Raw genomic sequence first — 14333 nt, 5'->3', positions numbered from 1 at the left:
CATGGGCCTTTTGGCTGCTCCTCTGATTAATGCTTTCCTTGCCTGGCCTGTCAGTTTAGGTGGACCGCCAGGTCTTGGTAGGTTTGCAGTTGTGCCATACTTTTTCCATTTTCAGATGATGGATTGAACAGTGCTCCGTGAGATGTTCAAAGCTTGGGATATTTTTTTATAACCTAACCCTGCTTTAAATGTCTCCACAACTTTATCCCTGACCTGTCTGGTGTGTTCCTTGGCCTTCATTATGCTATTTGTTCACTAAAGTTCTCTAACAAACCTCTGAGGGCTTCACAGAACAGCTGTATTTATACCAAGATTAAATTACACACGGGCAGACTTTATTGACGAATTAGATGACTTCTGAAGGCAATTAGTTCCACTAGAATTTAGTTAGGGGTATCAGAGTAAAGGGGACTAAATACAAATGCACGCCACACTTTTCAGATATTTATTTGTAAAAAATGTTGAAAACCATTTGATCATTTTTTCCACTTTTTTTGTTGGTCTATTACATACAATCCCAATAAAATACATTTACATTTTTGGTTGTAACATGACAAAATGTGGAAAATTTCAAGGGACTGTACATCTTTTATTCAAAGGAAAAACTCTTTCTTTCGGGAAATAGGGCAGGCTGCTTCTTAAATGATGCCATGTGAACCCAGATTCCTGATTCAAAATCCCAGTACTTTAGTTGCAGACTATTTCGTTCTGCAAATACCCGGTATATACAGCAGCACCTTCCCTAACAAGTGGCCTTTCTCAGCACACTAATTTCCTATAATGACTAAGGCTTTAGCTACAAACCTTAGTTCTATTACAGAAGTTAAATTGGAGTCCCTGCCTAACACTATGTTTAAAAATATCTCCTACCCCCCACCCCCACCCCCACCCCAACTACCTAGGTTGATTAACCTGTGTAAAGAAAAAAAGACTTTGTTAGAGTTAGTGTTAGGCATGACATTTACTTTAACAAGCTGAGGACTAAGCCACTAAATATCATCTCCTCATTTTAAATAGTTTAACGCTTAACTGTTGCTGATACTTACTTTCCCTGTGCATCCTGGCAACCTGGTTTGTCCCCTGGTACTTCCAGATATAGGGGAACTTGTGACTTTTAAGTGATGCAGGGCTGGGTACTTGAGTGTTCGGTTGCCTAATATGCACACTGTCAGTTTGGAGCAGGTCCTTAGTCCTAGTAAGATCCATCCTTTACTGTCCTGGAGCATACACATCTTCTCTTGTTGAGGTTATATCAGACAAATGAGACCACAGGAGTACAGTGGGAGGTAGTGGAGGCAACATGGCACAAATGCAAAATTGAGATTGTTGAAAGACTATACGATTTACCCAGGTTCCATATACAAACTTGAATATTTAAAGTAACTATAAAGCCTAACTGCTTGAATTTATTATTCTAAATCATACATTACAGGACACAAGATCTTAGTCTTACACCATGCAGCTGTCTTTAAGAGGTTGAACACTGGCAAAGCAAAGTTGTAAGGACAGCCCTGTATAGCCTCAACAACTCCCCAGCAAGTCTTGGTGTTTTGCTAGTATCCTTAGGAGAATGTGCAATCTCTCTGTGCTCTTAGAGAAGCAAATCATTTTTCTTTCTGTTTTCTTTTTCCTCAACCGCTTTCAAAATTCTTCAAGCAAGATTTCCCAGCTGCTACGTGCAGCCACCTCAGCGCCTTTTTTTTTTTTTTTTTTTTTTTGTTTAGCTTTTTAGGTCAGTTGCCTCCTCGCCTAAGCCTCATGGAGACTGTATCCAGACACTACCTGGAAGATGATGCTGGGCCTTCCTGTAACGCTGCTTCTGGATTCTGCATGAAATCCTCACCTTGTCACATGCTGCAATGCTTTGAGTTAACAGCAGAGTGCTATAACACAGGGCCATGGTCCATTTGCTGATGGAACCCTGTACCTGAAATGATAATAATAAAACTAAAGTGATAATAAATCATTACATAAGCCTGAAGTGGCTATTTTCAGATGAAACCTAGCCGTGAAGCAAATGCTGCAACATAAGCTGTACCAGATTATCTGCAGCCTTCTCTCCTTAGGCCGACCATACACTATACGAAAAATCGGCCGAACCCATTTTCAAAAAACGAACATTCGGCCGTGAGCACAAACGATAGTGCCATCATGTAATGACCGATAAATCGTTCAGTGGACATAAATAAATGCATTTTTTGTTCGTTTTTTTTTTTTTTACATATACCTAGTGCAGACAGTTCAGACGGTAAAACACATTAACTTTTCAGTTTATCGTTCATTCGGCAGAAAATTTCCAAACTTGTCCTTTGTTTTTTCGGCTCAAAAACGTCCCAACGATTATCAATTTTGTGCCCATTAACTGGCCGAAAAATGAACCAACTGTTTAAATGACCGAATTTTGGCCACTTTTTCATATAGTATATGGCCAGCATTACACTGCAGATTGCAGAGTGTAATCTGACACCTGAGTGGAGTGAATGGACACACACCCTCTACACAGTCTCATTGGGAAACATGCACACCTGAGATTTTCAAGAACCTACTGTATTTTGGGGGGTGCATGCCAGCATGGATTGCCTGGTGTTAGGGAAAACTGTGAAGTGATTGCTGCAGATTGCAAAGGAAAGAGAGAGTCGCCAGGATCCACACTAGGTGCTATGGACGAAGGCAAGTATGAATATGCTTTGTCTTTCCTTTTAAAGGTTTACAACCATAGTTAGTCCATCTAGTTCAACCAATAAAAAAAAAATAAAAATCATACAATCCCATATACACAATCCTATACCCACAGTTGATCCAGAAGAACGTGAAAAACCCCAGCAAAGCATGATCCAATTTGCTACAGCAGGGGAAAAAAATCCTTCCTGATCCCCCAAGAGGCAATAAGATATTTCCTGGATCAACTTTACCTATAAATGTTAGTACCCAGTTATATTTAGGTACATTTAAGAAAAAATCCAGGCCTTTTGTAAAGCAATCTACTGAGCCGGCCAGAACCACCTCTTGAGGGAGTCTTCCATATTTTCACAGCTCTTACTGTAAAGAAATCTTTCCATATTTGGAGATGAAATCTTTTTCTTTAGACGTAAAGCGTGCCCCCTTGTCCTTTGTGATGACCTTAAAGTAAATAACTCCACACCAAGTTCTTTATATATATAAGTACCTAGTTTACCAATTCAAGTGGTATGCCCAGCAGGAGGGTGAAGGTCTGGATGGGGCTTGGTACCTCATTCAGTTGCAGCCAACAGTGGGAGCAGTTTGTTCATCATTTTTTATTTTCGTATTTGGTGTCTTTTTTTTTCCCTTTGTTTTCTTTGGCCATTGGCCTGGGAAAGCTAGTGCTCCATGTGCACACCATTTTGCCCACATACAGTATAAGCATGGTTTGCTTTCCCGCTGCATGCCCAGCAGTCCTTGTGTGTTCTGGGCTCCCACTGCCTACAGTGACTGGTAACTGAAGGCTTTAACGCTTCCTGCCCTGCTTGTGAGCACCCCTAATAGGATATTCCTCAATACACAAGGCGAATCATAGGTGCAAGGAAAATGGACCAGAATACCTTTCACGCTCAAGCTTAACCAATGACTTGGAGGTGGGGGGTCTCTGTAACATCTACCCTAAGGGTTTTGAGTCTGCCAGGTCATACTGCTCTCAACGTGTATGTCCACTTTAGTCCCCTCAGGGGGGACACCTCCTGCCTATACAGTGAGTTTTCTGGCACTGTGTCTGAATTAATGGGCAGTCTTTTAGCCCCTATAGAGGTCTCAAACAGCAGGGCCAGCACATAGGCCTCCTCATCCTCTACCCCCAGAGTCCGTCTTTGACATTCCACTGACTGCTTCTACACTTCATGAAGAGGAGTGTAAGGATGGAGCCTTGTCCAGTTCTGAGCAGTCAGTACAGGAAAAGACCCATTACATTGATATTTCTGTGGGGAGCTTGGACCGGGAGCCCTGGAGAAGTAAGGCTAAAGCTCTTAAAGCATTCCCGAGCCAAGAAAAAAAAATAGTTTGTTTTGTTTCTCTCAGGCCAAGTCTAAGCTTTAAATGCCATGGTCCTTGGAACCCACCCAAGTCCAGAAACATGCCAGCCTTTCAATAAGGATGTGCCCCCACTTGTCACAATGGGGGGAACATATGTCAGTCTTTGAGTTCATCTGGTCCTGGAGCATCATACTCAGAGGCTGTGAGCTGAGTTTTTTGTTTTGATATTTCTATTAAAGTTTATCATTGTGGACGGTACAGTGGTGTAGTGGGTAGCACTCTCGCCTAGCAGTAAGAAGGGTCGCTGGTTCGAATCCCAACCACGACACTACCTGCCTGGAGTTTGCATGTTCTCCCTGTGCCTGCGTGGGTTTCCTCCGGGTACTCCGGTTTCCTCCCACACTCCAAAGACATGCTGGTAGGTTAATTGGATCCTGTCTAAAATTGTCCCTAGTATGTATGAATGTGAGTTAGGGACCTTAGATTGTAAGCTCCTTGAGGGTAGGGACTGATGTGAATGTACACTGTATATGTAAAGTGCTGAGTAAATTGACGGCGCTATATAAGTACCTGAAATAAATAAATAAATAATACATGAGAAGAAATAGCACATTACATACGTACAGTCAAAATACATTTTGAGTACATCCAGAATAATTATATCTTTAGTAAGTATCAGTTAGACATATCAATGTATGTAATCAGAAAGACCCGTCAGGGTTGAGCCCATTAAGTGATAAGGTGAGACATGTGAGAGACTCTATACGGAGTTTGGGTGCCTTGGTGGCTTGCCTGGATTCTCCACAAACACCCCTATTGGGAGCAAACTGTGAATGGGTGGGGATGCTTATAGCTGGCTTTTATCATGTAATCTTACCGGTTCTCCGAGCCGTATATATGAGTCGCTCTGCGTCTCAGTGTGTGTGTGTGTGTGTGTGTGTGTGTGTATCAAACCCATCGTTAGGGATGGGTTTCTGGGGGGAGAATCTCCTATTGGTATATTGAAGTAGAGTAATGCGATCTCTGTTTGGTATAGCTCAGAATTTTATTAATAAACCTTAGTTTCTGTTTTGGGGGGGAAAGGTAGGTATAGAGTGGAGTAAGGGAGTGAAGTGGGAGTGGGCAGTTAGTTTCGGTTAGTTATCTTATGCTTTGTAGGTGCCCCTAGGTCAAGCTATGCGGTCGTTTTTGATAGACTGTGGAATTCCGAAGATTCTGTGAAGTGAGTCCAGCATGCCCAAGTTTTGCTGAACTTCGTCGGGGTATTTCTCGCCTGTTGGGTTAGGTCTTCCATCTCAGCGATCCTCCCTACACGTTTAAGCCATTCTGCAATACTAGGAGGGGAGCTATTCTTCCAATGTAAGGGTATACACATTTTGGCTGCGTTGATAAGGTGTAGGGTAAGAGATCATTTGTAGGTCAATTGGGGTAAGGATGTGAGGTGAAGTAAATATTGAGCTGGCATGAAGTCTGGGGTGTAGGTCGTTATATGAGAAATCCAACATAGTGGAGAAATATTGGGATGGTATTTGTGGATTTTATCTGGGGTCCTATACCACCTTGAATAGATTTTGAATCCGTTCTCCTCTGCGGAGATGTTTGTGGAACCTTTGTGTATGTGGGAGAGTGTTCGCTCACAGTCCTCCTTTGAAAGGTCAATTGCAAGTTCCCTTTCCCGTTGTTGACTAGTCGCGTTGTCTTTGGGATTGTTACTTGCGAACAGTAGATAGTAAATATCTGATATTGAGTGTCTTTGGGGCTCTGATTTGGAGTAGATTGCTTTGAAGGGGGTGCGGCCTCTACACCAATTGGCCAGTGATTTGGAGCTAGTTAATAAGTGTCTGATCTGCAGGAACTTGAAGAAAGGAATATTATGGTCAGAGTAACGGGAGGAAAGGGCTTGAAAAGCTAAGAGTTTATCCTTATCAAAGAAGTTTTCCACCCTAATCGATTGATCCACGTGTGAACTATGTGTTACGAGTTCTGTAAGCCCTGGTGAGAAATCGGGGTTTCAGTCGATAGGGGTCAGCAGCCCGGGTGAAGAGGCAATATTCAACCTTTTGCACGCGGCCCAAAAATTCTGTAATGTAGGCTCAATTAGGAGGTGAGTGGTGATTACCCTAAGGATTGAGTTCGGTCTCATCCCTGGTAGGTGATGGATGGGCAGTTGGGGGAGCGATTCCCCAAGCCTGATCCAGCCTTTAATCTTTGTGTGGAGGTGCCAGTCAACTATTCTGGCCAAGTGGCAAGACCAGTAGTACTTATAGATATCTGGGAGACCAAGTCCACCTTTCAGTTTAGGAGTTACTAGTCTTGCCCAACCTAATCGAGGGTGTTTGGAGGCCCAGATTAAATTTTTGCATATTTGCTTGTATGTGGAAAAAAATGTTAGCAGAATTTGGATCTGTAAGGTCTGCAAAAGGTATAGGAGTCTGGGAAGGATATTCATTTTCACAATTGCTGCTCTCCCGAACCAAGAGACAGGGCCCAGATCCCATTTTTGGAGATCTTGCTGGATGGTTTTGAGAATAGGGAGGACATTTGTAGAATATAGGTCCAATAATTTTGCCGGTAGCTGGATACTGAGATATGTGAGGGCGTGAGGATCCCAGCCAAAGGGGAAATTATCTTGGCATTGTGTTACCGTAGCTTGATCCAAATTGATTTGGAGATTGGAGAGTGAGTTGAAGAGAGAAAAGTTATTTAGTAGATTGGGAATTGTGGTGACGGGGTCTGTGAGAAACAGTGAAATGTCATCAGCGTAGGCCACTAGCTTGTATTGTCTGTCTTTTGGCCCCGATTCTGCGGAGTAGGGGTTCCAGGGTGAGCATAAATATGAGTGGGGATAAGGGGCATCTTTGGTGCGTGCCGTTAGATATGGAGAAGGTGACCGAGTAAAGGGCAAGGATAAAATGGAGCATGCGGTTTTGGAACCCCAATGCTTTTAAAGCTTCTGTCATGTAGTCCCAGGCCACTCTGCTGAACGTCTTCTCCGCACAGAAAGAAGCCTGGTTTGAAAGAGGGTGATAACCAGTGGTGTACGCTTATCGCTTTCGGGGTGTTGTCCCTTGCCTCGTGCCTGGGAATGAATCCATCTTGGTCCAAGGAGACCAGCTTGGGGAGCAGAAGGAGTAATTGGTTTGCAAGAACTTTTGCGTAGATTTCATGTCAACGTTTAGAAGTGATATGGGCCTGTAGTTGGACACAATAGTGGTGTATTTACCTGGTTTTGGTATCATGGTTATGGTTGGTACCATGGTTATGTGGGCTTCGAGAAGGTCTCTGTTAGTATGAGAGGAGGAAGATAGCGAGTTGAATTCTTTCAGGAAGTAGGGGAGTATTGTGTCCGAAAGGGATTTGTAGTAGCTAACAGTCAAACCGTCAGTGCCGGGGCTCTTGCCTGTTTTTAGCTGTTTCAGGGCCTCAGAGGTTTCTTCCAAAGAGATTGGTCTGTCTAGCTCTGCTGCTTCTGAGGGTGTGATAGGTTTGGGGCTGTATTGGTTGAGGAAGTTGGTGATCATCTCCTTTCATTCTGTAGCTCCCTGAGGTGTATTTGGGGTGGGCAAGTTATAGAGTTTAGTGTAAAATTGTTTGAATTGATCCGCAATGCCTTCTGATGTGGCGATTGTGTTACCTGAGGTGGCTGTGATATTTTATTTTATTTATTCAGTGATTTTTAGACGTCGCTTTTTTAGTTTCGAGGGCTCTTGCAAGCAATTTCCCGGATTTGTTGCCAAATTCATAGAATAACCGCCATGTGAGTTTGTATTTGCGTCTTATCGTTTTCCCCAGTTCATCAAGTAGGGCTTCCCTGGCTTGTAATAGTTTGGTTAGTGTTTGCGCTACATAAGGATTGCTTATGTCTTTTTTTGGAGAGAATGAATGCATTCCGACAATTCTGCAATACATTCTTGCCTAGTTTTCTTCCGCTTAGCGGCAAGGGAGATAAGTTCACCCCTGATGACACATTTGTGTGCTGCCCAATGTGTCATTGGAGATATATCCGTGGATTCATTCTCGAGAAAATATAGTAATAAGCGTGAGTTGAGCATCTTCACAGTTTCAGGGTCATTCAGGAGGGAATTATCGAGTTGCCAAATTGCTGATCTTGTGGGCCCTGTTGAGAATGCTGTGGTTATGGAGATGGGATTGTGGTCCGAGAGGAGCATAGGGTTTATGGTCGCACTTATGAGGGACGCTAAATCGGTCTACATGATGAAGAAATAGTCAATCATAGTGTATTTGTTATGGGGTGGCGAGAAGAATGTGAAGTCTTTAGTGTTGGGATGCAGTGTGCGCCAAGCGCCGTGTAAAGTTAAAGCCCTCAGCTGTGTTTTGATTGCTCGAAAGGGCTTTGTACGTTAATGTGGAGGAGCCCGATGAGGTGTCAGGTTGAAATCTCCCCCTACAATAAGCATTCCTGCTTGGAATGAAGTGAGGAGCTGTAGGGTGTTACAGAGGAATGGTACCTGTTGCTTATTAGGAGCGTATAGGTTTGCTAGCGTGATAGGTTTATTGTAGAGTTTTCCCTTAAGAAACAGGTATCGGCCATGGGCATCTTTCAGAGTATCCAGTATCTGAATAGGACAATTTTTGGTAAATTAAATGGAAAAATGGATACCCCCTTGGATTTGGATTCGTCATTGGATGCATGGTAGGCTGTGGGATAGAAGCGAGTGTGGAGTTTGGGGATATTATCGGAACGAAAATGCGTCTCTTGAAGAAACACCACGTCTGCTTTTTGGAAGGTTAGAAGTAATTGGGACTTTTTTTGGGGGTATTTAGTCCGCGTGTATTTAGTGAGCAGAGCTTGACCTGGGGGGAGGGTGTGCGGCACCATGATGTGTCATGATCAAGAAGGGGGATCTTCCCACGGGGGGGGCTGTCTCAGGAATTATGGAGGGGGGGTCAAGGCGTGAAGGGGGATAGGAGAGGAGCTCTCCTGTGTATTGAACCAAGCATAGGGAAGACCTGCCCACCCTTCTCAAAAAGAGTGATGTCGGTAGGGTACAGTGTACAAGTGGTGTGTACCGGCCCTGAGGTGGTAAACACTATACTATGCCACTGTGTGGGAGTTGGTAAAGTCCTGGCGAGATAGAGTTACGTGGGTTATATGTCTACCCTCCGCTATAGGGTAGTAATGCAAGTATGTGGAGGTGTATGGTGAGTGGGCTTTCTTCCAAAGGTTGGCTGAATCTCTTTTCGGTCGGGATAGGGTCTAAGCTTACTGTGTCCTACAATATAAACTCTGAATAAGGCTCAGTAAGAGGAGAACCAGCCTTTCAAAATAACAATTCCTGCAAACAATCAACATGTCAACTTGTTTTATCCTATAAGGTTATTGCCGAGGGCATTGTCCTCTTCTGGGTAGCGCTTTTATTAACCAAAAAACATTAGGAGCAAAATAAAAATAAGTACCTCTAAAACCTATGGTTGTTTCTGTTGTGAACAATCCTTTTCAATGAACAGTGGGTAAGCATGGGGGGGGGCTATGCAGCGTTAGGCCCACTTAAGGTGTTTTTACGAGTAACTAGGTCACCCGTGCATCAGACAGGTGAGTGGAGTTGATGACATTAGCATCTTCTCACAGTATGAGTCCCAACAGTATGACTCAGTCACTATTGCTACTATGGCAAATACAGGGTCCCCAGAGTCTGTGTGTCCTGAGGGACAAGGACCCGAAGCCAAAGTAACAACACCTCAAGGGTACCCCAAATGCCAGGGCCCATAATCTGTAGGCAAGAGGCTCACATTCAGTCCCCTCCAAAAGCCTCTATCCCGGGTGAGTCTGTCACATTTCTCCCCCATCAAAGGTTGACTAACAAGGTCCCAGACCTCCACCTGGTCTGGACATGCGTTAGTCAGGCAGAGTGAACTCACAAAGTCTGTCCGCATGATCTCCTTTCTTGGTTGCAAGGAATAGTTGACCTCAGTAGGTGTGAGGCAGAGGTCATTGACTCTCTGTCCGTCTGTAAGCGCTTCATCTGGGTGGTGTTTACCATTCCATGGCTTGGCCTGTTGCTGGGCGGAGGGGCCCACTGTCCCAGTTCCCTGAAGCTGAGAAGAAACTGTAGGTGCTAGGCAGAGGCCAGCAGAGCTCTGCCCTGTTGCCAGCGATTCAGCTGGGAGTAGCATCTCCACTACATCAGCTTGTCGCTGGAGAGAGGGGCCGACTGCCCCGGCTCCCTGGGACTCCACAGTTGTTGCCGGTGCTGAGCACAGGTTGGTAGCACTCTGCCCTGTTGCCAGCAGTTCTGCTGGGGACTCCGCATCCTCCGCTCCGGCTAACCGTTGGGGCAGGAGGCTGGCTTCCTCCACTCCCAAACTGTGTAGCTGCCATTGGAGAGGTGAGCCGGTTGCTTCCTTTTCCATTCCCTCATCTGGCTGCTGGGACGACATGTCTATGGTACTGTCTCCCAGGTGCACAGATCTTTGCTGGGGAGAAAAGTCCGCTTCCTCCACCCAGGCCAACTGTTGGGGAGGGACAACACACACCTCCTCTCCCTTCTCCCCCTGTATCTGCTGCAGGGAAGTGATTGCCACCTTCTCACCCTGAGCCTCCGAAAGTGCCACAGGTGTGGGGCAGAGGTCTTGGACCCTCTGTCCGGTTGCCAGCACTTCTGCTGGGGGTTTGCTAGGTGGTTCCTCCTCTACAGAAACATCTATTAAATCCCCAGTCTCTGCAACTGATGTCTGGGGATATAGGTTCACCATCTCCTGTCCATGGAACCCAGAAGATGCTATCATTGCTGGGCAGAGGTTAGCAGAGCTCTGCCCTGTTGTCAGCACTTCAGGTTTGGGGACGGCACTCTCCGGATTTTCCACTGCCGATTCTCTGGCATGCTGCTGAATGTCTTCTAGCAGTTTCCTGTATGCCCTTTCCAGATGCTGTTCCTTCCTTAGCAAATGGTCCAGATCAGGTTTGAGCTCTGAGACCCCTGCAAGACCGAGCATAGCCTCTCTATATTCTCGCAGGTCCTCAAGGTCAGGTTCCCCTTCATCACCAAACACAAAATGATCTGTAAGGCTCTCCCACAGCAATCCAGGGCCTCCAAAGTCATATCCCTCCGGAGAGCATTCTGTTGTCTCCCCTAAATATCCCTGCTCTGCGTGCCATTGCAGAGCCCGATAATGATTGTCCAGCTCTATCTCCTGCTGGACCAGCCTGTCCAACTCAGTCAGCCGCTCTCCCAGGAATGCCATCCGCAATGCCCGTTGGTCACTGGCTCTTTGCTCTTGGGTTGGAAAGCACTTGCCCTGTTTTATACCAGCGAGCTGGAGGGCTCCAATCCAGAGCTCCACCCGAATTTGCTGCCTGAGCTCCAGGTATTCATCCTCAGACACAGTCCTGGTGTATGTTGAAAGGATGATCCACAGCAGCCCCGGGAACTCTGATGCCAGGTCCATATCTCCGCTGGGGTGACTGAAGTCTGCTATCCTGATCTTGGATCCAGGTGGAGGTTTAGATTTTCCAGATTGCAGGAAGCTTTCCCGCTGCTTGCCACCAATGTCACGGAACGTCCCACACTCCACTTGAGTGCTTCCGTCAGTATACCACTTCCTTGTAGTCTGGATACAGATATCAGATATTCCAACCTCTCTGAGCACAAAACAAGGCGACACTTGCTTGTTGCTAACATGGACTGATTCTTTATTTGAGATCTCACGCAAATATATACACAGCAGAATGACTAAAACCTAACCTAATTAACATGAGCTAATTAACTAATCCTTTTACCCAGACTAATTGACTACGTCTCCTAGCTCATTGACTATTCAACACACATTACCATAAACATCAACACAGGGTTAATTAGAACAAACAACAATGAGTTGAATACCTTTAGAACCTGTGGTAAGCCAGACTAAACTCATTTACGTAGTGACTCAGTCACTATTGCTACTATGGCAAATACAGGGTCTGTGTGTCCTGAGGGACAAGGACCCGAAGCCAAAGTAACAACACCTCAAGGGTACCCCAAATGCCAGGGCCCATAATATGTAGGCAAGAGGCTCACATTCAGTCCCCTCCAAAAGCCTCTATCCCGGGTGAGTCTGTCACAACCGCGCTTAAGCGGATGGTGCAAAAAGATGGGAAAGACTGGGACTGCCTACTGTCAGCACTCCAGTTTGCTCTTCAGGAGATTTTCACCCATTAAGCTGGTATATGGATGGAGACCCTGGGGGTTTCTTGACCTGGTGAGGGAAAATGGTAGTGTCCACCCTCAAGAGTGTTCTAGAATATGTTTCCCAGATGCAAGAAGCAATCGCAGATAGTATGCCACTGTCAGGGAAAACATACAAGGTGCCCAAGAGTCACAATGCCGGGTTTATAACAGGGCTATTAAAATAAGACCATTCCAAGCTAGGAATCAAGTGACAGTACTTATCCTGACCATGAAAAGCAAGTTCCTGGCCAAGTAGCAAGACAATTTGAGATCGTTACTAAAGTCGGTGAGGCGAATTACTCCGTACATTAACCAGGCACAGGGAAACCTTATCGGATCTACTACATACATTTGTTGAAACCCTGCAAAGACAGGGAACTGATAACTGTTCTGGTGAGTGCAGGACTTGAACCTCAGGTTGGTGTGGACAACAAACAGGTATCCAATGAGTATTATTGCATGTGATATTACTAAACCTGGTGTTAAGGTATATATTAGACCAGCCCTCAAATTTTCCACTCAAATTTTGCAATCGCCCCGGGAAAAGAGAGGAGAGCAGGCAACCGGATCATCAGAGCACCAAGGAACATTGCTGTAACAGCTTTCTTTAGAATTGCTGAGTGTTCCCCGCACTCGCTGTCACACACAGCCCTGCCTCCTGGTCCGAGTACTTTGATAGACAGATCACCCATCCAATGCCGGGAAGTGTGATGTGTATCAAAGTACTCGTGCCAGGTGGTGAGACTGTATGTGACAGCGAGCGACGTACACGGCAATTCAAATGAAAGCTGTTACAGCGATGTTCCCCTGCACAGGTAGGCTGCATTGATGGGCACAGGTAGGCTGCATTGTTGGACACAGGCTGCATTGGTGGGCACAGGTGAAGTGGCATTGATGGACACAGGCAGGTTGCATTGTTGGGCATAGGTGAAGCGGCATTGATGGACACAGGCTGGCTGCATTGTTGGGCACAGGTAAAGCGGCATTAATGGACACAGGTAGGCTGCATTGTTAGGCACAAGGGAAGCGGCATTGATGGACCATTGTTCGGCACAGGTGAAGCGGCATTGATGGACACAGGTAGGCTTTATTGATGAGCACAGGTGAGGCTGCACTGATGGGCACTAATAAAGTTGTTGTTAATATTTATTTTTGTAACTTAATTCTGCATAAAACATTTAAGTGTCATTTCATGAGATAATTTATGAGGGCGTGTTTAGGGGCAGAACTAGGGGCAGGGTAGGGGTTGGGTGGGGCAACTGGTGGCAAGTAACCCTTAAGGCCTGGCTAGTAGCTCAGGACTTGAAATTTTGAGCTCTGTATTAGACCATTAATAAAAACTTCACTGTGCTCAGGTTACAGCAAAAAAAAGGAGCTAGCATAAATTGTGGATAACAATCAACAAAACATTTTAAAAGAAATGCAGTGCTTAATAAAAAACGTCCATCGAAAAAGCTTCCACAGATCCAAAGGAGCACCAAGCGTGTATAACAGAAGTAAATCTCCAGGTGAAATGAAGGTGCTCCATCAACACCACAACAAACTGGGCCTCTTACCCTCAAAAGTGGACCACTAGATTAAAGGTGATCTGACAGCGCTCAAACATCCATCAGGCTTATTCCTGTTCACCAAAGACTGCACAGAGATTAAGGCTCAAATCCTGTTATCCCCTCTGAGAGCATCTCTCCACAGGTTAGATTACCATATATATGTGCCAAAAGGAGAACAAAGACTGCCTCATAGTGTAGTACGTAAAAACAGTTGTATATTTATTAAAAGATATCCAAAATACTCACAAATTAAATGTAAAAATTGAGCATGTCATCACAAGTCATTGATAGTTTCTAACCAACAAAATGGCTGCGGTCTGCATGTGCAGCGATGTCACGTGTCCAGGCTCTAACCAATGCGTTTCGACGTATTAGACGTAATCAATATTTTAGACCATACTGCATCTCAGAGATTAGAGAGTGAGTTGTCAAACCTGATTGTATTAGCCCCTAGGCCCAATTGCACTGTGTGGTTCTGTAATGATTACTGGAAGTTGAATGAGGTGTTGATTGACTCCCAGCCCGTGTCTTAGGTAGATAGGCTTTTTGAAAGGCTAGGCTCTGGTCCGATACATTACCACTTTGGACCTTACAAAGGGACATTGGTAGACCCCCCTAGCCAGAACCAGGA

The sequence above is a fragment of the Aquarana catesbeiana genome, linkage group LG03 (genome assembly GCF_042186555.1).
Source record: "Aquarana catesbeiana isolate 2022-GZ linkage group LG03, ASM4218655v1, whole genome shotgun sequence".
NCBI classification, from domain to species: domain Eukaryota; kingdom Metazoa; phylum Chordata; class Amphibia; order Anura; family Ranidae; genus Aquarana; species Aquarana catesbeiana.
This window is presented reverse-complemented; position numbering follows the sequence as displayed.